Here is a 26,949-nt window from a genome sequence, read left to right as displayed (position 1 = left end):
GTTGCTGCAAATGGCGTTATGTTGTCAGTTTTTATGGCTGAGTAGTATTCCATTGTATAAATATACCACCTCTTCTTTATCCAGTCACCTATTGATGGACATTTAGGCTGTTTCCATGTTTTGGCTATTGTAAATAGTGCTGCTATGAACATTGGAGTGCAGGTGTCATCCTGAAGTAGATTTCCTTCTGGATACAAGCCCAGGAGTGGGATTCCTGGGTCAAATGGTAAGTCTATTCCTAGTCTTTTGAGGAATCTCCACACTGTTTTCCATAGTAGCTGCACCAAACTGCATTCCCACCAGCAGTGTAGGAGGGTTCCCCTTTCTCCACAGCCTCTCCAGCATTTGTCATTTGTGGATTTTTGAATGATGGCCATTCTGACTGGTGTGAGGTGATACCTCATTGTAGTTTTGATTTGCATTTCTCTGATAATTAGTGATATTGAACATTTTTTCATGTGCTTTTTGATCATTTGTATGTCTTCCTTGGAGAATTGCTTGTTTAGGTCTTCTGCCCATTTTTGGATTGGGTTGTTTATTTTTTTCTTATTGAGTCGTATGAGCTGCTTATATATTTTGGAGATCAAGCCTTTGTCGGTTTCACTTGCAAAAATTTTCTCCCATTCCGTAGGTTTTCTTCTTGTTTTATTTCTGGTTTCCTTTGCTCTGCAGAAGCTTGTAAGTTTCATTAGGTCCCATTTATTTATTTTTGCTTTTATTTCTTCTAGGAGAAAGTTTTTGAAATGTATGTCAGATAATGTTTTGCCTATGTTTTCCTCTAGGAGGTTTATTGTATCTTGTCTTATGTTTAAGTCTTTAATCCATTTTGAGTTGATTTTTGTATATGGTGTAAGGGTGTGTTCTAGCTTCATTGTTTTACATGCTGCTGTCCAGTTTTCCCAACACCATTTGCTGAAGAGACTGTCTTTATTCCATCGTATATTCTTGCCTCCTTTGTCGAAGATGAGTTGACCAAAAGTTTGTGGGTTCATTTCTGGGCTCTCTATTCTGTTCCATTGGTCTATATGTCTGTTTTGGTACCAATACCATGCTGTCTTGATGACTGTAGCTCTATAGTATTGTCTGAAGTCTGGGAGAGTTATTCCTCCAGCCTCTTTCTTTCTCTTCAGTAATGCTTTAGCAATTCTAGGTCTTTGATGGTTCCATATATATTTTATTATGATTTGTTCTAGTTCTGTGAAATATGTCCTGGGTAATTGGATAGGGATTGCATTAAATCTGTAGATTGCCTTGGGCAGTGTGACCATTTTAACAATATTGATTCTTCCAATCCAAGAGCATGGAATATCTTTCCATTTTTTAAAGTCTTCTTTAATTTCCTTCATCAATGGTTTATAGTTTTCTGTGTATAATTCTTTCACCTCCTTGGTTAGATTTATTCCCAGATATTTTATTACTTTGGGTGCTATTTTAAAGGGGATTGTTTCTTTACTTTCTTTTTCTGTTGATTTATCGTTAGTGTAAAGAAATGCAACTGATTTTTGAACGTTAATTTTGTAACCTGCTACCTTGCTGAATTCTTCAATCAGCTCTAGTAGCTTTTGTGTGGACCTTTTAGGGTTTTCTATATATAGTAACATGTCGTCAGCATATAATGACACTTTTACCTCTTCTTTTCCAATTTGGATCCCTTTTATTTCTTTCTCTTGCCTGATTGCTGTGGCTAGGACTTCCAGGACTATGTTGAATAGGAGTGGTGATAGTGGGCATCCTTGTCTTGTCCCAGTAAGGTCAGTCTTGAGAAGACCTAGGACAGATGTCAAAAAGATGGTGAGCTAGAAGATCCCAATGCTTGTCTCCCTCACAAAACAACAAAATCATTAAATAAACAACTATAAACTGATGAAAATAGCTGTGGGAAGGCTCTAGACTATGACACAGAAGCTGTAGAAATTCCACTGAGCTCAGAAACTGAGGATGGCTGCATAGAAAAGCATAGGAAAGATTTTATCAGTTTTACCCACCCCTGATCCAGAGCAGCTTGGCACCAAGAGGGATCCCCTCAGAGAGATTCCCTCCAGGGAAAAGAAGAGCAAGAGAACTGAGCGAGCCTCATCATGCCCAGGACGTTTGTAGCCTTTGCTAGTGAGGACCCCGTGAACACTGAACCCAAAGTGTGGAGCTGTCCATAGATACCCACCACTGCATCTCCTCCCTGGGGCTGGATCTGTATCCCAGGGAAATGAGTAAGGGGCTCACAAATAAGCAGCAAAAAGGGAAATGGAAGGCGAGTTGAGAAGAGCACTGTCTAAGACATGGCTGTCATCCCCTGAAAGAAGTTTCAGTGGAGACCTGATATATTCCCTTTGGAGAGCCTGTTTCTATTAGAAAGCAGGGAATTTCTCTCCAGAGAGATTTACTGAGCACTTTCCATGTGCTTGTCATGAATCCTCAGTGTTGTATAGTATGATTTGCAAGCAGACGACGGAAGTTTGGACCTTTCTGCCCTAAATTGTGTGGTGTCCTTAATGGGCATAAACTTATCATCTATAATCCAAAAATGCAGACTTGCAGGTATCGAAGGGCTTTAATCATGGCTTAAGTATCCATTCAACAATTACCTTTTTCAACCTCAAGCCCTGTATACTTACCTGGAGTTCAGCAGAAAGCAAGTTGGATTTTTTTCCTGCCTCTGACCTTAAGTGAAGATTTTGCAGTTCAAACTCTGATGACAATTTAGTTGTTAGCATGGATGAGATAATGGATTCCTCCTCTCCCACTGCTCTATTGATGGAAGAAGAATACAGCTAACACCCACAGCTTGCAGGAAGAAGACAAGAAGATGATGCAAGTCAATTTTATATCTCCCCCAGCTCTAAAGACACATTCAATCCCCAGCATTGTCCATTCTGCCTGGTGCTGAGATTGTGGAAATGAATAAGACACATCCCCTGCCTTTGAAGGGCTGGACAAAATCCAAAGATAATAGAGAAACATGTAGTACCAACAAACATCAATCTAAAATTATGTGAATCCATCCCCATTTCTCTTCCATCCTAAGAGAATTGCTCATTAGTGTTTACTCTCAGCAATACTGTGACAAAGATTCCTCATTCTCACTTTGTGATACCTCCTTCCTTCTCCACAGCCAGGGCTATTAGTGTATTTTAAAATCTCATTTCCTTAAATGAGCTTTTCAAGCTGACAATGCAAGAGCAAGAATAAGCCCCAGAACAATCCTAGCCTACCTTGAGACCCAACTCCATAAATAAACCTGGTTTCTAGGGCACCTCAGAATCAGAGAGTTTTCTGAGCATGTGCAGACCCTTCTCTTTTTGTTAGTTTCTGAACACACTTAGCTTCAAGGTAGACTTACACACGTGGGTGTTTCACTGCAATGAGGTATGTCGACATCATTAGAAGGAAGGATGAGTCTGTTGCCTAGTGAGTAGAATCCTTTCAGGGAGAAACGTGAGCCAGCATTTGTCAAAACCGGAACATGAAGGGTCCTTCATCCCACAAACATTGTGGAGTTCTGTTAGTAACAGTGGGGTGTGCCAGGGGCTGCCCCCGCTTCAGAACTCAGGCATACGTAATAGTGCTGCTCAGAGTATTGGCAACTGCATAAGTTTCCCAGAGCTGCTGTAACAAAGTACCACAACCTTAACACAAGTTTAAACAATAAAAGTTGATTATCTCAAAGTTCTGGAGGCCAGAAGTCCACAATCAAGGTGTCAGCAGACTTAGTTCTTAGGGTTTGTGAAGGAGAAAGTCCGTGCCTCTCACCTGCCTTCTGGTAGCCTCAGACATCCCTTGGTTTGTAGACAGCATTCTCCTGCGTCTTCATATTGTCTTCCCTCTATGCATGTCTGTTTCTGTCCAACTTTCCCCCTTCTTATAAGTACACGTCCTATCTAATTAGGACTCACCCTAATGACTTCATCTTCACTTGGTCATCTAGATCATCTGCAAAGAACCTATTTCCAAATAAGATCACATTCACAGATGTGAGAGGTTAGGACTTCCAACACTTTTCGGAGGGACACAGTTCTACCCATAACAACCCTTGAGAACTGGCAACTAAAACCCCTCTGAGATTGCCGTCAGCTCAAGAGAGCCACCTGTCCCAGTCATGTTCCTCCCAAGACTGATCAATGAAGGGAGTATAAGGGCTTGGATCCCCTGCCCCAGTTCAGGACAATTTGCTGAGTTATCCCAGATCCAAAATGCCCTGTAGTATTGGCAGAGATCTCTGCCCAGACCTTCTTCCTTTCCTTCCCCCTACAGGCAGTAAACTGGAAAACATACCCCAATAAACTTCCTGTTTGCCCAGCCCAATTGGAGTTCACTTCCCATACCCCTTGTAGCAGGGCTTCTCTGAGCCTGCCCAGTGTCAGATGCTGGGGAATCAAAGGCAACAATATGTTCCTACCCTCCAAGATTTTCTTCCATATCAGAAGATGTTATAAGGTGTAGAAAGACTTACCTCAAACACAGCCTGCCTCTGGGACCTTCGCTCTCTGTTGTATGATTTGTCTCTCTTACCTGCTCCATTCCCAAATCTCAGCCAATGATGATACTGTTCTTCTCCTCCTGAATTGAGCTTCTGGAAGGAAAAAGAGGAGCGATTGTTTATTAGGTAGGATTGTCAGCTAGACATTTTGCCTCTGTGGTCATACTTAATTCTCCCAACAACCCTATCGGCCTTTGTATTACAAATGGAGAAACTGGAATTCTCAGAGAACCAGGAAGGGCTCAGCTCATTTGGCCTATAGCAGATCCAACAAGGAAACGAAGCCAGGGGCTACTACTTTCAAAGCCTGTGCTCAGACTTAACATTATGCAGACCAGTAAGTTTAAGAACAAACAAAAACTTGGCAAACAGAAATAGAGATAGCAACTTTGGATTCTTCCAAAAACATCAAAAAATGTTTCCTATTATCACCATTTTGTAAGACAAGGGACATCTCAACACAGAAAACGTTGCAAAGATTGAATCTCAACATAGAAGATCAGCACTTATCATTGAATGAATTTAACTTCATGGAAAATACGTTACATTTCCCTTCATTTTTTTTTTTCATTTTGCCAAAGATTGGTGAAAATTTTGTCAAGGGTTGGTACAGATCTTGGAGAAAAAAAGAAAAAGCTTGGCAATCACTTCCAATAGATCCAGATTTTATTCCCACTAAAATAAATGACCTCTTTTAGGTTTTTCAGCAAAATGTTTTGAGTGTTTCAGAAGATGTATCTCAGTTAGCTTTGATGTGATCAAACATAACTGGGAACTACGTAGGAATGTTACATTTGAAGAAACAAAGTGAAAGCAAACAGAAATCATATTTTTATATCTTGGCTATTTTTTCCTCCAAGTCTCAGATCTCTCTCCGAACTCAAGAGCTGGCAAGGAGCGAGGTTCCAATCAGAAGCTGTGGCTCTGGCCCTCTCCATTCACCTTTGAATGCTGAAGTCAAATCCAACCATTTTTATTCTGACATCCATTACCTCTGGCAGGGAACAAGAATTCAAATTCACATGCTAATAACTGAAAGCTTGTAAATTGCCAGCTCAGGGTTTGAAATAGATGCGCTCTATAATGTTTGCTGCACATGCGTTCTCATTATTGGGGGGAAGTCTGATAAACTACCACGGTAAAAACACATCTTGTGCAACGACCTTTCATCCAGCCCATCAGAGATGGTGTCAGGAGCAGCCACCCACTCGCAAAATGCATTTACCTCAGGGGCAAAATCCCCGGTGTCTGAGGTTTTAGCCGTGCAGAGAGCACACTGCAGCAGTACACGAGACGAAGCTCTAATTCCCTGAGTATTACAGGCTTAGAACTGACGTGAGGTATTTTGTTTGAAGAACAGAAGTATTTTAAGAAGGCTGAGTGCAATTTTGAAGTGGCAGTCATTCCTTACAGGCAGCTTCTCAGAGTGGCAAGAACGAAGCCTGAGGAGTTCATCAGAGCTAACTCTGATTCCCAGCTCCACTGTGTATCCAGGTGGGCGACCACGAAATACAGCCCGGTTCCTCTTTGTGAAAGCAGAGGTGATAATGGTGCCTCCCCACAAGGTCCCCAATGGTGCTGTAAAAATTGAACAAAAGGCTGCACCCAATAAATGATAGCAATTGCTATTATTTCATCTGTAATGGGGATAGCATGACTCTCAAAGTGTTGTGAGAATGGAAGTTATAACAAGGAGCATTTAGGGAGGAGTTACTGTGTGCTGGGAAGTGTGCTCATTGCTAAATCTCACTGAATCCTCGCAGTAAACACATCATTATACAGATGAAGAAACTGAGTTGCTGAGAGAGAGAATTCATCCAAGGTCACTATGCAGTTAATAAGGGACAGACAGTATCCAAATTTGTAGTGTTTAATTGTATAGTTGGGACCAAAAAACTGGTTTTTAGTTGATCTCCGTAGAGAACAACTTGAAAAACCCATCTCATCTCCCTCCACCTATTTCATCTCTGGCAAATGCTTCTGAATGGACTCAAAGTGCAAGTTCACAGTGTTGTTTTTAATTTACCCTCTGCCAGAAAAACTCCTTTAGTTCCATTCAATGCATCAAACCATTGTGGAACTCCTGCAGAGTGCAAACACTGTTCTAGGCATTGCAGGCATACACATATTTTCAAGATGTGGGTCCAGTCCTGTCCTGTAATAAGACCACAATCACAGCTAATGATCAAACAAGGTGAGACTGTGATAAGCATTATAAAAGAAGTATTAGCAATATTTTATGGATTTAAAAGACAAAGTCATTAATTCTGCTTGGAAGGAAAAGGCAGTCCACAGAGAGGAAAGGGCATTCGAGTGAGCCTCAGAGACAGCACCCTTTCTAAGCCATCCTTAACTGGTGTCATTGCTTTGGGCCAAGCCATGCTCTCCTCTAATACACAAACACTGGAAAGGAAGGTAATACATCTCTTACGCAGCCATTTTTTAGATCATTTCCAGCCATGTTTGACAGACTCTGGGAATGTCAGCATATGGAGCTGTCAGAGCAAAGAGACAGTAGGATGTGAAGGAAACAGGAAGTAGCACGTGGGCGAGAGGCACAGAGGATAAGCTTCAACTACTTGACCCACATGTGGGACTATTAGCATGAAGCAAGTTGACTGGCAAGAGCACAAAGCCTGGACCTAAAGGAATGTGCAGAAATGTCAGAGGCAGGAGTGTATCTAGTTACGTGACAGGACATTTCCAAACAGCGTGTAAGTTTTCGATTCAAGTCAGTTTACAAGAGATTAACTAGAGTCTTGATTTCTGCACTAGGTGCCAGAGGCTAGGGCAATGGATTTTTTTGGCATCTTCTGAGCTCTTTGCTTCTTATTGCGTAAAGACTGCTTTCTAATAAATTCACTTCGATTCATATCCAAAATATAACCAACATATAAAGAGGAAGGAAGATAGCTTTTTATTTAAAACTCCGCCTAAAGCTATAATGATGTCATAGAAAATATATGAGTTTGGAAGCCAGAAAGATATGGGAATCTGTCTTCTAAAGATTTCACAAATTCCTAGCTGTCTGACCTTTTACCAGCTCCAGTTTCTCATCTGCAAAATGGGAATTATATTGTCCACCTAGTAGAGTTGATGTAACATAACAGGCAGCACTAGCAGATAAGTCACCTGAGGGCAGCAACTCATTTTTTTTCATCTCCTGCACCTCCTGTGCCTAGAAGATTGCTTAGCATTTATCAAATGAAGAAATGAATGCATCAATCAACAATAATATTCATTCAAAGCCACTATGTGCTAGGTATTATTCTAGTCACTGGATTCCTGTAACTAATAAATAAGACCAAATCCACAAAGTGTTAAGTGCTACATAAGGGCTATTTCTCTTTACAATATCTCAAACATGAACAGTGGATAAGGCGAGAGAGAATCGATCCAAGCACTGCTAACTGCCTCTACCCTCTCGCTGGCATTCTGACTTGATCTGAAGGAGACACTCTCATCCCAGTCCCTTCCATTTGATTTCACCAGCTGCTGTCCCTTTATCAACAGCCAACAATTTTTAGATCTTCCTGACTCAAGCCTTACCAGGCTTGCAAATCAAAGTCAGCCTTACTCAAAGCAAATGCTAAACATCTTTTCCATAAAAGGCTCACCCTGGAAATAGCACTGATTTTCTGCCAACGCATATTTTGAGCAGACATATATTTTAATCTCCTGAGGTACGTCTTTAAATCTCCAGTGTCCATAAAAGCATCCAGCAGTGTTTTGCCCACAGTAGGTCCTCAATGAGTGGAGTGTTTATCAATAGAGAGGACAGGGGAAGAGGAGCATAAAAACAAGAGGGGGTGATGATAAAGAAGGAAAGGCAGCCAGGAAGGCTGTTACGCTTGCTCTGTGTCGATCTGGTCTATTTCAGCACTCCTCAGGGCAGTGAATTTTGAACATCAGTGCACAGAAGAATCACTTAGGGAATATGTTAAAATGCAGATTCCTGAACCCCTCCCAAAGATTCTTACGCAGTAGAGCCCTCGGAAGATGCATTTTAACAAATCTCTCCAGACACTTCTGATGCGAGTAGCCCAGTGATGCTCTGTTCAGAAACACTGCCCTACAGAAGACGGGACGAAGACTGCTCCATGGAAAGCAAGCAGTTCAGAAGAAGACTAGCCACAGGTTGAACTCAAAAACATTAGGAATAAGGAAAGGAGTGGTGGTTTTCTTTGAAATCTCCCCACTGTAAAGAACAGAGTTAAAACATTATTATTATTACCATGCTACACTCTTGCTAAACATTCTGAATAGCTCCCCACTGTCAGGAAGATAATTTTAGCAAGGCACTCCATAATCTGGTTCCCACTTATTTTACCAACTTGATCTCTTTCTTCATGCAATAACCCTTCATGCCAAGCAGAAGGTATATTATATAAACCTCATCTCTACATCTGTGGTGGAAGATAAAAATGTGTCAAATAATTTTCACCACTTGGAGTGATCTAACACTTATAATTTCTTCAAATCTCAGCACTGATAGCATCCCAACCTTCTGAAAGTTTCCTGCAAGGCTGCTTTCTAAGCCCTTCCAAGCTTGGTGTCCCCACTTCTCCCAGGCAAAGTCTTAAGGCCTCCTGGCTATCAACTATACTTCAATTTTTAAAAGTAGGTGAAAAAAGAAATAAGCCCAAGATAACTTAAAAGAAAGAAAGACCTCTTGGCAAGTCCGTGTACCTAAAAGTCTTCAAATAAATTATCTTTTGCTGCCCAAGTTGAGAACATTAATTGTTGACTTGAATCAAAGAACCCGAACTCATAGACATTCTTCCCTTTAACCTTTATGTTCCCTACCTTTCACTGGGCACTTCCCATATACTGCCTTATCCCATTAATTTTTCCCCAACCAAATGCAAGCTTTTTTGCTACAGACTGTGTCATAATTCTTTATATGTCCCTCTGAAGGCCTAGGGTAGGTCTTGAATAAAACAGCTGTGGTGTGGTTGGGTAATTGGCTACTCTCAGAGGTTCAAAGTCACCTTTCTGGCTTCAGCATAAAGTGTTCCTAACACCCTGACATCAAACTAGTTCTGGAATTTTCCAAACCATTAGAACTTCTTTGCAAAAGCAATCTAAACTGGGATGGACAGGAAGCGGTCCCGTCTGTAACGTTTCTGGTGCTAAGGTTTAACAAAGATTGCAGCCCTGTGAACGTCGGCTTAAAAACAAAAGCAAAATTCCTCTAGGGTCACTTGATTTCTGAAATTCATCAAGAAATATCTTGGACTGCAGAAAGCATCAGAGCACTAGTGAGTCCCACACTGTAATTACAGAAAGCAGTTCTCTCTGTTTAGGGTGTTACAGGGTGGGCTTTGAGTCGCACTCCGGGCAGCTCACTCCCATGCTCCATTCCCTTGCCCCTTTCTTTCTAATTATCCAAAATATCTACTTTTCTGTACCAAGGCTGCTTTTCATGAGTGAAAGAACATTGACAAATCAAATAAATTTCCTGTGAATACTGCCTTTCTCATTTCCACATGGAAAACGCAAAAAAAAACACACCATACAACAAAAATACTGTTCATTTGCCCTTTGCATTATCATATTCGTTAGACAGTAATTTATATGTAACTTCATGTATACTGAAAAAGTACCTATTCCTTAAAATAAACTGTTATTAGGGGAGGAAATGATAAGAGGATTTAAGTATAAGCAGTTGTTTTGGGATCCTGCCCACGAAGCTGAAAGCTACGACCTCTGTTTGCAGAGACCCAGGGACACACAGGGCAGGTGCACAAGTGGTCATTCATGTACTCAGCCCTGGAAAATGCTAGCAACCAATTTTTAGTATTTTTCAATGTAAGAATAATCTTTCCTCCCACTCCTACTCACTTTGTCCTTTAGTCCCTAGGAACTGGAAAGAACAGGGTGTATATATGCAAATCCTGATAACCTTCAAGATAGGACTTAATTTTTTCACAAGAAAAATTGTGCTCAAGCCTGAAGCCATCTCGGATATTTTCCACATTCAGGTGACATTTCTCCTGTGATAACCTAAGAAATTCAGCCTGGGGTTACATGAAGAATAAACAAATTATCTTCTGAAGATCAGACAATGAGTGACACAATTTCGACTTTATATGAAGTCTGTCTCCATCAAGAATTCCTTTAGACAACCAGGCACTACATTCAGAGTTCTTATTCTCTCCAACACAATTGAAAGTGTCACATGCACAAGAAAGCCAAAGTTTTTTTTTAATTCTAAGAAAACAATGTGACAGTGTCTTGCCTTCAACTTCTTCAGCTGAATCCCTCACTGCTTATTACTATTATTATTGATAATAAGCATTTCTGTGCCACTGAAATCTTCACAGGGCTCCTTGCAGTCATTCTCCCTGCAAGCTGCTTTTCAACCCCTGCATGAGGTGAACCAGTTATATCCTGATTTTATCAGCAGTAAAACAAAGACCTCAAGTAAATAAGTCACCTGCTACTTCTGAAATTCTTTTACTTAACAGAAATCAGAATTCGTACTTTTTATCACACAACAACATTCTGAAACACTATGTGGATAAAAACACGCAAAAAAAAAAAATCCCGCCAATTACTGGGATAATGCTTTTTCTGCAGATATACTCAAAGGTAGTCCAGTGAGTCGACTTTATTTTCTTTGCCATTGTATCAAAGGAAACAAATATTAACCTTGTACTCAGCTTTAATTTAACCTGCTCCAAGCAACTGCCAAAAACTTCCTTGGAAATACTGGGTCTTTTTCTAAGAATTATGATATCTGAAGTCAGGTGTGACAGAAACCTTGTTTTACTAAGAGCAAGGGAGCATTTTAGCTATGAAACTAACTGTCCTGCCAATTTATCACCAAAATACAGCCACCAGCCGCAAATGGCAGGTCAGCAATACATAAGGTGCAATTGTCAAATTAGGATATTTGTCAATTACATATTTCTAATATAGTCCTCAATGCTAAGAGCAGGACTACTGGGTTTTTGTTCCCTCTTTCATGTATCAGCTCTTGGTTCTTTTAAACATTAAATTTTGAAAGAGAGAGGAAAAAAAGGAAGCAATCTTTGTTTTGGCTATTTCCTGCAAAGATGGTGAACACCCTCCTCCAGCAAGATTGTGTTAAGCTCCTAGCATAGTTTAAGGCTTACAGATAGTGAGGAATAGTTGATAGATAATTAAAATTAAGATGAAAAAGACAATGAACCCCTCCTTTGACAGGCATCTGGCTGATGTAAGTGAGATAGGCATTTATTCTTCTTGCCCTCTAAGTGGTTATTTCTAGTTGGAATCACAGAAGGAATAGTGTACCCAATTGAGTTATTTACAGACAGTCTATTTCTGTTGTCTCTAATTTACCTGTCTTTTTCAAACAATGTGAGCAGTGTATCAAGTATATGTTAAAAAGGGGGAAAGAGGTTCATTATTTGAAGCTGGGAGTAAAGAGGTGAGTTATACCACCTCCATGGTTGCCATGTTTCTAGTCCTCTCACCAGCAGAGAAGATCAGGGCCACCGATGGCCACATCGCACAACTCCAGGAAACCCTCCAGTGGTCAGCACTGGGAATTGGTCCTTCCTGGAAGCTTGGCACGTGCTGACCCTATAAACCCTCCCTATCACGCATGGGACCCTCAGTGTAGGTAGAGCTTAATGCAGATGCAGCTGTGATGACACCTTCTGGACTAGAGTTCAGCTGTGCTTTCTGGCTTTTCCTGCCCTGGGGAGAAATAGAGGTGCAGTGTTGGGTCTCAAGGGACCATTTGAATGAATGTGGTGACAACTGTGGATGTCAGTCCCAGGCTGTGGCAAGGGCTTAGAGCTTCACAGAGTGCTCATTTATACTTCCTTCTCACCTCTTGGCTTAACTGGTACCCCTGCCCAAAGGCTATGTCCTCTGACATGGGGGCTTTCTTTCCCCTTACTGTTGTCTCCTCTGAAACCTAGAGCAAAGGGTTGGTGTCTTACTGCTGCTGGCTCAGCTGTTCTGTCTTAACTAGTGAACAGTAGTAAGCTAAAACATTGTTCTGACTGGGTCATGCTGACCAATATGGATAAATCTGGGTGACTATTTTGTTCCATTCATTTTTTGTATATATATTTTTCTTGAAGTATAGTCAGTTTACAATGTTGTGTTAATTTCTGGTGTACAGCATAACGTTTCAGTCATACATATATTCGTTTTCATATTATTTTTCACCATAAATTACTAAAACATATTGAATATAGTTCCCTGTGCTATACACTATAAACTTGTTGTTTATCTGTTGTATAGATATTAGTTGGTATCCGCAAATCTCAAACTCCCCAAGTATCCCTTCCCACTCCCTTCCCTCCCCACCGGTAACCATAAGTTTGTTTTTCTATGTCTGTGAGTCTTCTGTTTTGTAAATAAGTTTGTCTTTTTTTTTTTTCAGATTTCACATATAAGTGATATCATATGGTATTTTTCTTTCTCTTTCTGGCTTATTTCACTTGGAATGACAATCTCCAGGTCCATCCATATTGCTGCAAATGGCATTATTTTATTATTTTTTATAGCTGAGTAGTATTCCATTGTATATATATAACACACTTTCTTTATCCAATCATCTGTTAATGAACATTTAGATTGTTTCCATGTTTTGGCTATTGTATATAATGCTGCTATGAACATTAGGGTGCCTGTATGTTTTTGAATTAAGGTTCCCTCTGGGTATATACCCAGGAGTCGGATTGCTGGATCATATAGTGAGTCTATTTTTAGTCTTTTGAAGAATCTTCATACTGTTTTCCATAACAGCTGCACCAAACTACACTTCCACCAGCAGTGTAAGAGGGTCCCCTTTTCTCCACACCCTCTCTAGCATTTATCATTTGTGGGCTTTTGAATGATGGCCATTCTGACTGGTGTGAGGTGATACCTCATTGTAGTTTGATTTGTATTTCTGTGATAATTAACAATATTGAGCATTTTTTTCATGTGCCTATTGGCCACTTGTATATCTTCATTGGAGAATTGCTTGTTTAGGTCTTCTGCCCATTTTTGGATTGGGTTGGTTGTTTTTTTCTTATTAAGTTGTATGAGCTGTTTACATATTCTGGAAATTAAGCCCTTGTCAGTCTCATCTTTTGCAAATATTTTTTCCCATTCCATAGATTGTCTTTTTGTTTTGGTTATGGTTTCCTTTGCTGTGCAAAAGCTTATAAGTTTAACTAGGTCCTATTTGTTTATTTTTGCTCTTATTTCTATTGCCTGGGTAGACTGCCCTAGGAGAATATTGCTAAGATTTATGTCAGAGAATGTTTTGCCTATGTTTTCTTCTAAAAGGTTTATAGTGTCTTGTTTTATATTTAAGTCTTTAAGCCATTTTGAGTTTATTTTTGTATTTAGTGTGAGGGAGTGTTCTAACTTCATTGATTTGCAAGCAGCTGTCCAGTTATCCCAACACCATTTGCTGAAGAGACTCTTTTTACTCCATTGTTATGTTCTTGTGCTCCTTTGCCCAACATTAATTGGCCAAAAGTTTGTGGGCTTATTTTTGGGCCCTTTTTTCTGTTCCATTGATCCATATATCTATTTTTGTGTTTTGTGCCAATTCCATGCTGTTTTGATTACTGTAGCTCTGTAGTATTGTCTGAAGCCTGGGAAGATTATTCCTCCAGCTTTGTTCTTTTTCTTCAGTATTGCTTTGGCAATTCTGGGTCTTTTGTGATTCCATATAAATTTTAGGATTATTTGTTCTAGTTATGTGAAAAATATCCTGGGTAATTGTCCTGGATCACTATTCATTTTAAGTCAAGTACACTCACTATCTGAATACTAAATGTAGTAGTTACGACTTCTGTTACTCTTTGTTTCCAAGGGAAGAACATAAGAATACCTTATAAGAAAATTCCTAGTATACAGGCTGATACCTACATTGCTTTTTGTCATTCCCCAAGTTGAAATATTTCCAAACAGAACTTTAAAGACACCTAAGATGAATTTAGATAACATTATACAGAAAACATTTGTTTATTCAATAAATAATGAACACTTTTGTAAGTGCCAGAGAATAATGCTGAACAAGAGGGCCACAGCCACTGCTCTCAAGGAGATAATAGTTCGTCCCCAGATTCTTAAAAGGACTAAATGATTTTGCCAACCTGAATTCTTTCTACAAGGAAAACCCACCTCAACCAGTGTTAATCCCATAGTAGGAGATCAGCAGTGATAAATTGATGATGTAGAACAATCAGTCCCTTGTGAAACTGACTCTGTAATCCAGAAATGCCACTATTTAATTGTGGCCTAAATAAAGAAATACATAAAGAAATACATAAAGAAAGATATACATAGAGAAAGGAAGGGAGAGAGGTGGGAGGGAGGGAAGGAAGGAAGGAAGGAAAAGGAAGAAAGGAAGGAAGGAAGGAAGAATATTTTTCCTTCCCTTCTCACAAAAATGACACTGTCTCAGCCTGTAGGCTACAAGGCACACACAGGCACCTTCCTGAAAGTGTCAACATGCACTGCTCAGTGCACTGAGGATGCCGGTGCTGACATTTATTTTGCCTGTTCTTTCAGTGTAGCATTACAGCCCCACAAACAAGAAGAAACAAAGAAGTCTAGGTTACATCACAGACACACATAAGCCTCAGCAACTGATCATCTATTCACTACGTTAATCCCAGAACTGGAAGTTAGTTAAAAACTGGGGGCCTCCACTGGGCTCAACAGTGCAGGGCCTCAACAGTCTCAGGTCCCAGATGTTTCAGACTCAGATGTCTATGAAGGCTTAAGATATTTATCAATAAGTTATGACCTTATGTAGTGGAAATTTACTTAGTCCTTCCATAGGACTCCAGGAGCTGAAGTTGGTTGAGGCCCAACTGTCCAGTTAAAATTAGCTAGGGTGGACCTCTTTCTCTGGCTAAATACTCAGTATACCATTCTCTCTGGTACTTTTAGGACTCAATTGGAATTTATCAAACCCCATCCCATCCCTGAGCCCCATGAACACACACACACATACACACACGCATACTTTTCTTCATATGAAAAAAATTTAATTACCCTTAAATGCTCAGACTAAATATCCATTTCCTGTGTCAGTGCCCTAGAGCAGGGCTCCCATAGCACACTGTTCATGATCTGATTTTGGAATTGAATACACTGTGTTGTAGGATATGTATTTACATCCAGGTTCCCCAACTACTCAATGGATTCCTCAAGGATGGGGATTGAAACCTATTTATATTTTATCCACAAAGCCTCACAGGGTGTTAGAACACAGTAAGTGCTTAATAAATACTGAATTAATAAAAACATTGTTGAATGGAACAAACCCACCCCATCCTAGATGATTCCATAACCCTACTGCCACAAGGGTTACCTGTCAGAACAGCAATTCTCAAGTAAAGCCCTTTGGATCTAACGTTAATCCTTGGGGAGGAGGGTATAGCTCAGTGGTAGAGTGCATCTTTAGCATGCATGAGGTCCTGGGTTCAATCCCTAGTACCTCCACTGAAAAATAACAGAATAAAATAAAAAGTAAAGTTAATCCTTAGAAGGATACTCAGAACTTCTAGTCCTCTGTGAGGTATAGAGATGTTAGCAGAAGTCATTCTTTTTTTGAGTTACAGCTGAAATTATATAAATAGGTATTCCAAGAAGCTCTGGAGGTTTGGGGAAAAAATACATGGATTTCAAGGAAAAGAAATATCCCATCTCTGTCATAACCTCAGGTACCAAGACCTGACTCTTCTTAATGAAGTGTTAATGAAATGTCAGCACAAACCAGACTGCTGCTGATTTGCATACTTCTTGGTTAATAGTGTGAAAATAGGATTGTGTGGATGTTAAGTCCTGTTTATGTTATAGAGCTACAATGGCTGTTAAGACTATTGATTCATTTTGGAGACTCTGCATCCAGAGCAGTTTAGTAAATTAAAAGAGGATTTATTTGGTTACTCTGGAGTGGCCACAATTCTAATTTTCAAACAGAACACATTTCTTTGTTGTATGCAGAAAATAAAAAGATGGAAAGTGTGAACTTTTACAGATAACCTCTTGTTCCTGAAAATTTGAAGATCTGTGTACTGTATAGGAAGGGTCAATAATCACTGGGCTCAAAGTCACTAAACTCAACCATTCACTCCTGACAAGGAAGTACTGGAAGCAAGGCATAGTGCCAGTGACCAACTACATCACTGTTTTTTTGGAATATAGACTAAGTACCTTCTAAAATATGCTCCATCAGCAAAGTAGCTTAAGAATAAATACAAATATGCAGATATGTATGTATATTAATATATAGAAATATATATGAATAAGACATAAACGTATTTAATGTATGAATATTTATATATAGTATATAAGTCCATATTATAATGTATTCATTATTGATAATGTACAAGTATATAAATTATATATTATACATATGTAAATATTTGTAATGTACAAGTATTTAATATATACATATATAAAACAACATACAATGATGTTCTCTTGGCAAGTTCAAACTCTATACTGATGGCAAATACAAATACAAATTATATGCATTTAATTCCTCACCTATTAGTATTACACCCACACGTTCACTTAGGACTTCAAACTTACCTACTCAACAGTCACAAAACTGCGCTTATCATCTTCTTTATCCTCTTGCTGTAGCCCTCTCCCTGTTCATGTCAACATCTACCCATTGAGTTGGCAAAAGTCACCCTCACGTCTACCTTTCTGTCTCATCCCCACATTACAATGAATTAATAATTCCAGTCTGACCTCCTAAGTGTTTCCCAGAAGACATCCTTTTGTTCTATTCCTACAACTACTTCCTGGTTTAAAACCTTTATCATTACTCTTCTGGACCACCTCCTTATGGTCACTATATTCTCCCTAGAATTAATCCTCCAGCCAGTCACCACCATGGCTTATCTAAAATCCTAATATATTTCCTTAGCTTAAAACCTGCAGTAACTCCCCATTACTTTTACTATAGGTTCAAGTAATAAAGAAGTGACCCTGCTAACCTTTCAGTCTCATCTCCAATAACTCCATGTCCTGCTTTTTACATTCCCAAACACCTAAATCGTTTTACTCCTTTAAGTAGAACATGATGATCTTTGTTTGTCTTGTTTGGGGAATTTTTTTAAACCTCTCGGGTTTACCCAGTATTTTTTCCTCACCTTAGTCTTCAAGATTTTTAAGACTCAGATACCACCTTCTCTACTCTCTCATGTCTCAAGATGCAGTAAGTTCCTCTTCCATGTGTTCATTTATACTGATACAGAGTAAAACATGTTATTATTCTTGCTACTTTCTCCTTGCTTTCTTATTTCCTTCCTTATTTTATTTTTTGTTTGTTTTTGTCTTTTCATTACTAGACAATGCACTCCATGAAGGCTTGAACTATTTTTTTAATCCTCCAAACCTAACACATTGCCTGGGAAATAGTTATTGAATGAATGAATGAATGAAGACATTGTTGTTCACTTTAACTTCTCTTAAAAAGAAATTTGTTCAATCCTCAGGCAGAAGTATCTGAGCTAAAGTTCTTTGACCTAGTCTTGCCTCATTCTTTTCTGCACTGTTAACTTATTTTACCAATCCCCATAATTCAACGTTCCCCTCCCCTCTCTGTATGGTTTTTAAAACTAATTCCAGAATTGAACAATTTCAGGAGAGTCTCTGTTACCTCTGTTTCTATAGCTCCAGACATGATTATACTTAATTTTCGAGTGGATATGTCTGTGCAATGCAAGAACCTAAGGGTCAGGGGTCCAACACACATGTGGTGGAATTGCCTGCTCTAATTTTCTGTCTCTGCTCAATTATGGAAGAAGAAGAGCAGAAAACACATTCTTGGCTTCTTGATTTTCCTCATATAACTTCCAAGTTTAATACTACCTGAGAAATCTCCCCCACTGAGCAGAAATAATTGCCTCTACATTACTTCTTGTATTATGTTAATGTATGAGGAGCTAAAACACAACAATGAAGAGGATATAATCATGATTCAAGGGGTTTGTAGATTTGTGAAAAAATTAGACAAGAAACCAGACAATGAAAATTCAGTTATGGAAAAATGTTACAATGCCCAACGGAGAGTTATTTTTGAATGAAGTTCCAAAGGACGGAACTGAAGTGTAGGAAAACTGCCAGCCTCCCCTGAAGCAGCACCCCCACCACTTAAATGCTGCATTCTGCCTTGTGCCCAATACAGGAAACGCCCACCAGTGTCCTGGCAGTGATCGCAGGTATGCTTCAGCTCTTCAACCATAAAACAAAATAAGCTGGGTGCTGGCACTTCCTTCACAGGATTACCTGTTATGAAAGGGTATTTCGTGCTTGAGATAGAATTTTGCAAATGGGAGGCACACTCTCAAATTCCTAAATGTACCAATGTAGAAGAGTGTCAGCTCAGTACTTAGCTCAGAACAATAGCTCCTCTCTCTAGAAAAGAGCAAGCTCACCTTCTTAAACATGTTAACTGACTAGTGTTGACAGTTAACAAAACCCTGTAACCTTGAAGCTGGAGCTGAGATGCTATTGATGGGGACAGGAAATTTAGTAAACATTTATGTGTTTATGAATTTATTTATTTGATTGAGGTTTAAGCAGAAACCACTGCTTGTCAGGTAATGTGGTAGGACGTGGGGAGACAGTTGTTAATAAGACGTAACTCTTACCCTCAAAAGACTTACCATTACAAGAATTCATGTAACCTGTAATTACAATAGTATGTTCTAGGTGCACAGGATACCGCAGAAAGGTAGGACGTGCAGTTAACCCAAGCCTGAGGGATCATGGAAAGCTTCTTGGTCAAGGCAATCTCTACAGTCACTCTTGAAGGAATCAGAAGAGTATTTAGGGACTCTACCTTGCATTTGCCCTTGATTAACTCAGACTTCCACTGCACATCTCTGTGCCTTTTGTACTGCAGGGGTCCTAGTAATCTTCTCCCGAGATAGATGGAGATGTGTTGCAGAGGCACAGAGCAGGAGTAGATGCAGTTAGCTTACCTGTGTGCTTCAGCCTTGCTAAATGAACACCAGTCCTGGCTGAAGTGTTCACAGAGTAGGTAAAAATATATAAATGATTCTTTCATGCAAGTTTATTAATGAAGATATTCTTCTAAGACCATACGCCTATTCTCTAAACTACTGAGGCACGAAAGTTGTTGTTTCACCCCTGGAATCTGCATCTGCTTGTGCCTGATTGAGTGAAACTGGAACAAGGAAAAATAAAATCCCTTCTCAATAACTTGACTTATTGGTTCTGGAATGGAGAGTTGTTGGAATGAAGATATTTCATGTCTTTCTATAGGAGGCTTTTAATATTTTTTATTTGCTTCCTTTTATTGGTTTTTAATCACAGCTTAAAAATCAGACATACACATCTATAAATATCTCACTAAACAGCTGTCATTGTTCCCAGCACAAAATTTTTTTTTGTTACCTACTGAGCCAATATATTTATGAACATGTTCTTTTTGTGATCAACCCTTAAACTGAGACTTAACGTTGATCAAAAAATTTCAAATATGATGCATATCAAAGTATTTTTTGATTACCCCCAAGGAAATAGTATTGGGGTACAAACTAGCTCCATATTTCACTTTGAGTATTTCAGAATGTGGAGTTTATTTTTTGTAATAAGAAAAAAACAATGAAGATGGAGGCAATAACTGCCAAATATTAATTCTGTAATGATAATGTGATATATTTCCCATGCCTGGGAAATTTTCTCTTATAAGACATATAATGATAAAGAAACACTTCATTAACTAGGAGTCCAGGTGCAACACTGGATTGAAAATTAAATTCACGTGTTATTGACATAATCCCCCTCTGCTGTGGGTATCAGAGGTGTAACATATGGAAGCAGCAACATCATCAGTAAAAGAATGTTACAAATAAGTGAGCAGATATTGTACAAACATGACTTTAATCTCTCAAACTAATGCCACCTACACTGACATAATTCCCCTTGGAAAGCAAATATGTGAATGAGATGGCTGCCTTTAAACATCTAAAGCACATTCTGTCCTCCAGATCTTGGAATTATGGCCTCTTAAGAGAAGAATCGTAAAGATACATGGAAATATTTGTAAGAGCAACATAAATCATGTGAAGTAGATTTTTTAAAAACCAGGTCTACTCTACATGATGGGGCAGAATGATATGTTATACTGACATCAGGACAATTAGCTAAGTATGAGAAATCTCATCTGTGGAAACATACTTCCAAAGCAGGATTTTAGCACATGAAACACAATTATTGAGATTTTGATCTGAAGTGGATTGAACCAGAAGGAATGGCAGAAGCAAGAAGCTAAAGTAGAATCATGATCAGTTTGAGAGGCAGGGGTATAGCTCAGTGGTAGAGAACATGCTTAATATGCATGAGGTCCTGGTTCAATCCCCAGCACCTCCATTTAAAAAAAAAAAAAAAGAATCATGATCAGGTTGTTTTCCTAGCTTGGGCAGTGCCTTCTACTATAAACAACTCTGGCCCAGGAAATCAGAGAAGGAAAGTTCTAGTAACACCTTTGCTTCTGACTGCAGCCTTAGGTAGACACTTTCCTGCAATATAAAGATGATACTTGTCCTTGGTGCATTCATTGTAAGGCACAGAACTTGAGGAATGCAAACCCTTGAGAAAAGTCAGAGCTCTTCTGTAAGGGAAACAGCAGCCTTACCTATAAATACTCCCAAGCCTTTACTGAAATGGGCTGGTCCTCTGACTTGGCAAAAATGTAAGTAAATCTCTTAATTTTCATAACATTATGGTAACTCTGCCTCCCTCGTGTCTGGTGTCTAAAGCATACAGCTTTCACATTAGCTGATAGTGTGAAATAGCTGCATCATGGGTAGTTGTTCAATCAGGAATTGCCTGTGAGCCAGCACCTGCCAAGTGCTGGCTTAAGGCATCTCATATTTGAAAAAGCCAGTGTCATGGGCATGCTAAAGACCCTTTCTCCTAGATTCTCCAAGCTTGCTGCATTTTAAGTTGCATCATCAAGATGTACTTGGACCAAATTATCTCAGTTCTCCATGGAAATGCCTTCACAGATTGATGATACAAGGTTTTGCCCTTCGCCTGTATAATAGGATCAGTATGAAAGTTGTCTCATCAGTATTTCTGTTATTTTTGTAAAGCTGGAGCTAGGCAGGGTCTACTTTAATTGTAAATATCAGCTTTTAAAAGACTCACAGAAATTCACCTCATTTAACTTAATTTCAAGGAAAGGTTTGTTTCTTGCCTATAAATGTGTATGCTTTCTTTTTTCTGTAGTGAACATTAGGTAACTAATGAGGTTTCCTTTTAGATTTTAGGAAACTGCGCTAAATCCGTACATACCTTAGAAGTTAACTCACGTTAGGTTTGCGGCACTATCTTTTTTTGGTGTTTTTTTCTGTTTTGTTTTTAGATAGCGTTTCTTCTGTTCTAGTCATCAACTATTCATGTTACATGATGTTTAACTTGGAAGCTGTTTTTTGTTTTGGGTTTTTTTTTTTAAATTTTGGAGGCATATAGCTGATAGTAAGTAAAAAAATAACCAAAACTCACTAAATATTTACTTTGTTCCAGGGAGTTCATATTTATAACCATAGGAGTTATTCAGTATTAACACTGTACTCTGTTTTAAGGATGAGGTTCAGGTATGTCAAATAACGTAATCAATGTTACAAAGTTAGTAAGAGTCAGGGTCAGTATGTGAACCCAGATGTTTTTCTGGTTTTGTCCAAAGCACATGCTCATGTTTGTGACTCTACTATGTATCTATTAAACATTCATTTTTATAATAAGCTTATTTTGAGCTTGATTATTAAGTTAATTAGTGAATTATATACCAGTTCCCCTTTGCAGGATTGTTGTGAAATAAAATTAAAAACATGAAAGTGCTTTGAAAGAATTTTAAAATGTAGTACAAATGTGAGGTGTTTTATTATCTGTTACCGCTTTATACTGATCACTATAAGGTTTGAATGAGTATATTAAAATCTCATGGTTGTATGTGAGTATGTAATTCTAAATCTTAAGTGCTCTGTTATTCACGTATTAATACTCAACAATGATTTAATCAGCTGGAAAGCTGAAAAGGGCCTCAGTAAACATCCCTCAGATGTAAAGTATTTTACTGAAGTTCATCAACAAATGACATTCTAAATTAAACTTCAGCTCATAAAATTCCTATTCTGATAAAGAAATTATTCTTATACCAAATGTATAGCCCCTTCCTGCAAGCCACGTGAAACCATCCATTTGAAAATCCTACAGTGATCCTCTGACCTACAGACAGGAATTTCAGAGAAGAGAGATAGAGAAGCTATACCTTTCCTAGGTCCTGAGAAACAGCCTCAGACTTTATGAAATGATCCACTGTCTCTACACACCGAGAGGAACAGTCCCTTCACTGCTCATCCCAGCCCAAATCCTCAGCCAATATTAAAATGCAGCCTCATCATGCTTGATCCTGTTTCATTAGTTTCTCTCTTTCTTTTCATCCCAGCTTTTTCTCCTTCCAGAAAAATGACTTTTACTATTTCAACTCTTGATACTAATTATATTTTTCATTTTGCATGTTAGCCCTACCACTTCCTCTATTTTGTCAGTAAGAAAAAAATTTAAAACATATTGCCCTAGAAACCATGAATATTTTTTCTGGTTTTTGCAGTACTGCACAATGAAGTACCGCACAATGAAGACATCCCTATAATGGAAAGGTTTTGATGCTGCTTCATTATTAAGAAGGTAAACAACTCAGGAGGTAGATTGCAGGACTGGGTGCTATTTAAACACAGCTTAATTCTTTCTGAGCTTAATTCTTCCCATAGGACATTTAGCAAACTGTAGACATAATGTTTTCTCTTTCTTATTTTTAATATAATGAATTGCAACAAATCCTCACCAAATTCTTGCCTATACTTTATCATCACTGGTGGTTGGGGTATTTTTATATTCCCAGAGGTCCTTGGACATTGGCTATATCATGCCTCATATGGTGATAAACGTCATGGCAGCTTCTGGAGCTCTATAAAATATTATAAATGCAGATGAAATAATATTAATCTGTGACCCTTGAACTTAGGGCAACAAAGACAGTTATGGGTAATAACTGTCACTCTATTAGAGAAGTGGTAGAAGGAAAAGTTGCAGTTGCAGAGATGATGAGCCCCATCCGTCTCTGAGAGGAGCATCTCTGATCCAAAAGACTAAGTGAGAAGGAACTGGCTATTGGGCAATGTTGGCACCTCAGTCTGGGAAACTTAACAGCTCCTTTGAAGCCAATGCAAACACAGAAAAAGTAGCAGAAAAATAAAGAAGCATGTGAGTATACTTGTCAGCTTCCCTTGTCAGGAAGCAAAGCCTGAGGAGGAGATTTGGATGCAGTCTATAAGGGAGAGAAGGAAGCAGAATGGAAAATGAGAGAGAACCAAGCAAGGACATGGGAGTCACATGGAGCCTAGGGTTGGCCTCATGTGTTGGGAGTAAGTGAGACTCTAGAAAGAGTCAGCAGGCTTCATAGTCTCTCTTGCAACTTCTCAACTCTGCCACTGTAGCATATAAGCAGTCAAAGACAATAAAAATTGAGCCTGGCTTCATTCCAATAAAATTTTATTTGTAAAGTTAGGGGGTCAAATTACTTAGCCCAGGGGCGATGGTTTGCTGAGACCGTCTCTAGAGTATAAATTACATTACAGAGTTGGTGCCTTCTCCCCACTCCAAAGGCAAGGAGTTTGGCCTTTTGGACCATGTATCTGTCACTCATCAGCTGTGGATCTGGGGTCGGGTGGTGGCTAACCTCCAAGACAAAGTGTTTTCCATCAGCTAGGACAATAGTTCTCAAACTTCACTGTGAATCAGAATCACATGGAATTCTATGAACACAGATCATTGGGTACCACACCTAGAGTGTCTGATTCTGTAGATCTGAAGTGGAACCTGAGAATTTGCATCTTAAGAAGTTTCCACATTAATGCTGCTTTGGGGAATCCACTTTTTGAGATCACTGAGCTCTGACAGTTCTCTGGAGAAGGGGCTACAGTGAGCTCTTTGCAGCCAGCACTCATGACAGCTAGAGGCTGTCATGATGTATGTCATGATGTATGGCCTGCTGAAAGGTGTCTCAGTAGGTCTTCAATAGCACCCAGTACAATACTTCAGTGTTTGCAGCATGGAAAGATACAGACTTTTTTTTTTAATTGAACTATAGTCAATTTACAATCTTATGTTAATTTCTGGTGTCCAGCATAATGATTCAGGTATACATATAGATAAAGAATATATATGTATATACTTATCTATTCTTTGACATTATGATCTCTTCCTCTTATTCTTCCTCGCCCCACCTTCCTAACTTCATTTTTCTCCTCCTCATTATTCTTTTCTTCTTTTCTTTTTATTGAAGTATAGTCAGTTTACAATGTTGTGTCAGTTTTCTGGTGTACAGCATAATGTTTCAGTCATATATATACATACAGATATTCCTTTTCTTATTCTTTTTCATTGTGTGTTACTACAAGATATTAAATATAGTTTCCTGTGCTACACAGTAGAAACTTGTTGCTTATCTACTTTATATATAGTAGTTAGTATCTGCAAATCCTGAACTCCCAATTTATCCCTTCCCACTACCTTTCTCCCCTGGTAACTGTATGGTTTTTTTTCTACGTCTGTAAGTCTGTCTCTGTTTTGTAAGTAAGTTCATTGGTGTCCTTTTTCTTTTTTTTTCAGATTCCACGTGTGATATCATATGGTATTTTTCTTTCTCTTCCTGGCTTGCTTGTTACGATGATCTCCAGAACCATTCATGTTGCTGCAAATGTCATTATTTTATTCTTTTCCATGGCTGAATAGTATTCCATTGTATATATACACCACAACTTCTTTGACCAATCATCTGTCGACAGACATTTAGACATATGCCTAGGAATGGGATTGCTGGATCATAGGGTAGGTCTATTATTAGTTTTTTAAGGAATCTCCGTACTATTTTCCATAATGGCTGCACCAAACTACATTCCCACCAACAGTGTAGGAGGGTTCTCTTTTCTCTGCACCTTCTCCAGCATTTACCATTTGGGGACTTTTAATGATGGCCATTCTGACCAGTGAGAGGTGATACCTCATTGTAATTTAGATTTGCATTTCTCTGGTAATTAGCAATATTGAGCATTTTTCATGTGTCTATTGGCTATTTGTATGTCTTCACTGGAGAAATGTTTGTTTAGGTCTTCTGCCCATCTTGGACAGATATTTTAAAATATACCTTTGGATAAGGAAATGTTTATTCATGCCACATTCTCTTTCTGATGATGCTTCTCATTCTTGAACTGTCCTTGCCTATCTTATTTAGACCCAGCTGTTCCTTCACACTGAGTTACATCCTTCTGAATATCTATATTTATTTATATGTTTTCTACCATGTGTTTATTGATGCAGTCACTGGTACTGGTTAGATACTAATTTTTGTTAAATTCTAGTCTCCTTGGGAGCACAAACCATGTTTCCTCTTAATTTTAAAAATATAAAGGGAAGAGAATTCTATGTACTTCATAGCTGCTTTGAATCAATATTTCCCTAGGGAAAATAAAACTCATATTGTATAGAAAATGAGAGTTTCTTTATTTAGTTCCTCCCATAACTTCTCTCTTTCTTTACCTATATTTATGTTAAAAATATATTCCCATACAGTTGACATTGCCAGCGTAAACATTGAGTCTCTCACTAAATTTGTCCTTATACGTGTTATGGCCCAAGTATTAGTGCCTTCCCATGAGCACTCTAATTCTTGCTCAAAGAATCATTACAAGGAACCCAAAGCAGAAAGAAAAATCTTAATTTGTAATGTATGAAGCCAGTTCTCTGAGGTGCCTACAGTTTAAGGGGGGGAAAAGGATACCTGTGTCCTAAGCTGTTTATCTAAATCTTGACTTTATCTTTCTTAATATCCTTGAAGACTAAGCAAGAAATGTGGCTTGGAGTTGTGACTAGTTAGCTACTTAAACTAGTTTCTATGGTGAAATTAAGTCTACCTAAAGGGTAATGATTTGTGGAGTTATTTCAACCTCAAGTATTCAGATAACAATACACATATGTGTGCACGCACACAGACACACAGACACACCCTCCCCAATGCACACAGTAGGCCAAGGAGTATACACTTAGGATACTGGCTCAATTAGCCAGAGCTAGAGATGAGGGATTGAGGGCCTGAATAAAATGAGGGGTATTATATTCTATAGATCAACACAATGCAAGCTACGGTAGCAAGCCTAAGCCAAAGTATTGTAGGAAACACTAAAAGCCAAAAATCAAGAAAATAAAGTAATAACATCAAGACCGGAGAGCAAGAGCTGAATCATAAGCCACAGGTCAATCCACGGTCCATATAGCAAAACAGAAGGAATTAGAACTCAAGAGATCAGAAAGAAAGGAAGGATAGACAGAGGTGATGACCAAAAAAAGAGGACAAGTATAAGTGATGTGTGTAGCTTTTCTTTACTGTTCAGAAGGAGTGGAGGCATAAGTTAAAA

The 26,949-nt window shown here is 38.8% G+C and overlaps 1 long non-coding RNA gene across 1 annotated transcript in view; it reads left to right on the top strand.

Moving 5' to 3' along the window:
• LOC140698648 (uncharacterized) overlaps window positions 1-26,016 on the top strand; it is a 57,265-nt gene extending 31,249 nt beyond the window's left edge. Inside the window, exons 3-4 of the long non-coding RNA XR_012076444.1 lie at window positions 23,088-23,164; window positions 25,148-26,016. This is a non-coding gene — a long non-coding RNA (uncharacterized lncRNA). The remainder of the gene's footprint in view (window positions 1-23,087; window positions 23,165-25,147) is intronic.
• The last annotated feature ends 933 nt before the right edge of the window (window positions 26,017-26,949 follow it).

The sequence above is a fragment of the Vicugna pacos genome, chromosome 10 (assembly GCF_048564905.1).
Source record: "Vicugna pacos chromosome 10, VicPac4, whole genome shotgun sequence".
Lineage (NCBI taxonomy): Eukaryota > Metazoa > Chordata > Mammalia > Artiodactyla > Camelidae > Vicugna > Vicugna pacos.
The sequence above is the reverse complement of the archived record's forward strand: the minus strand, read 5'-3'. Positions and strand labels throughout refer to the sequence as shown.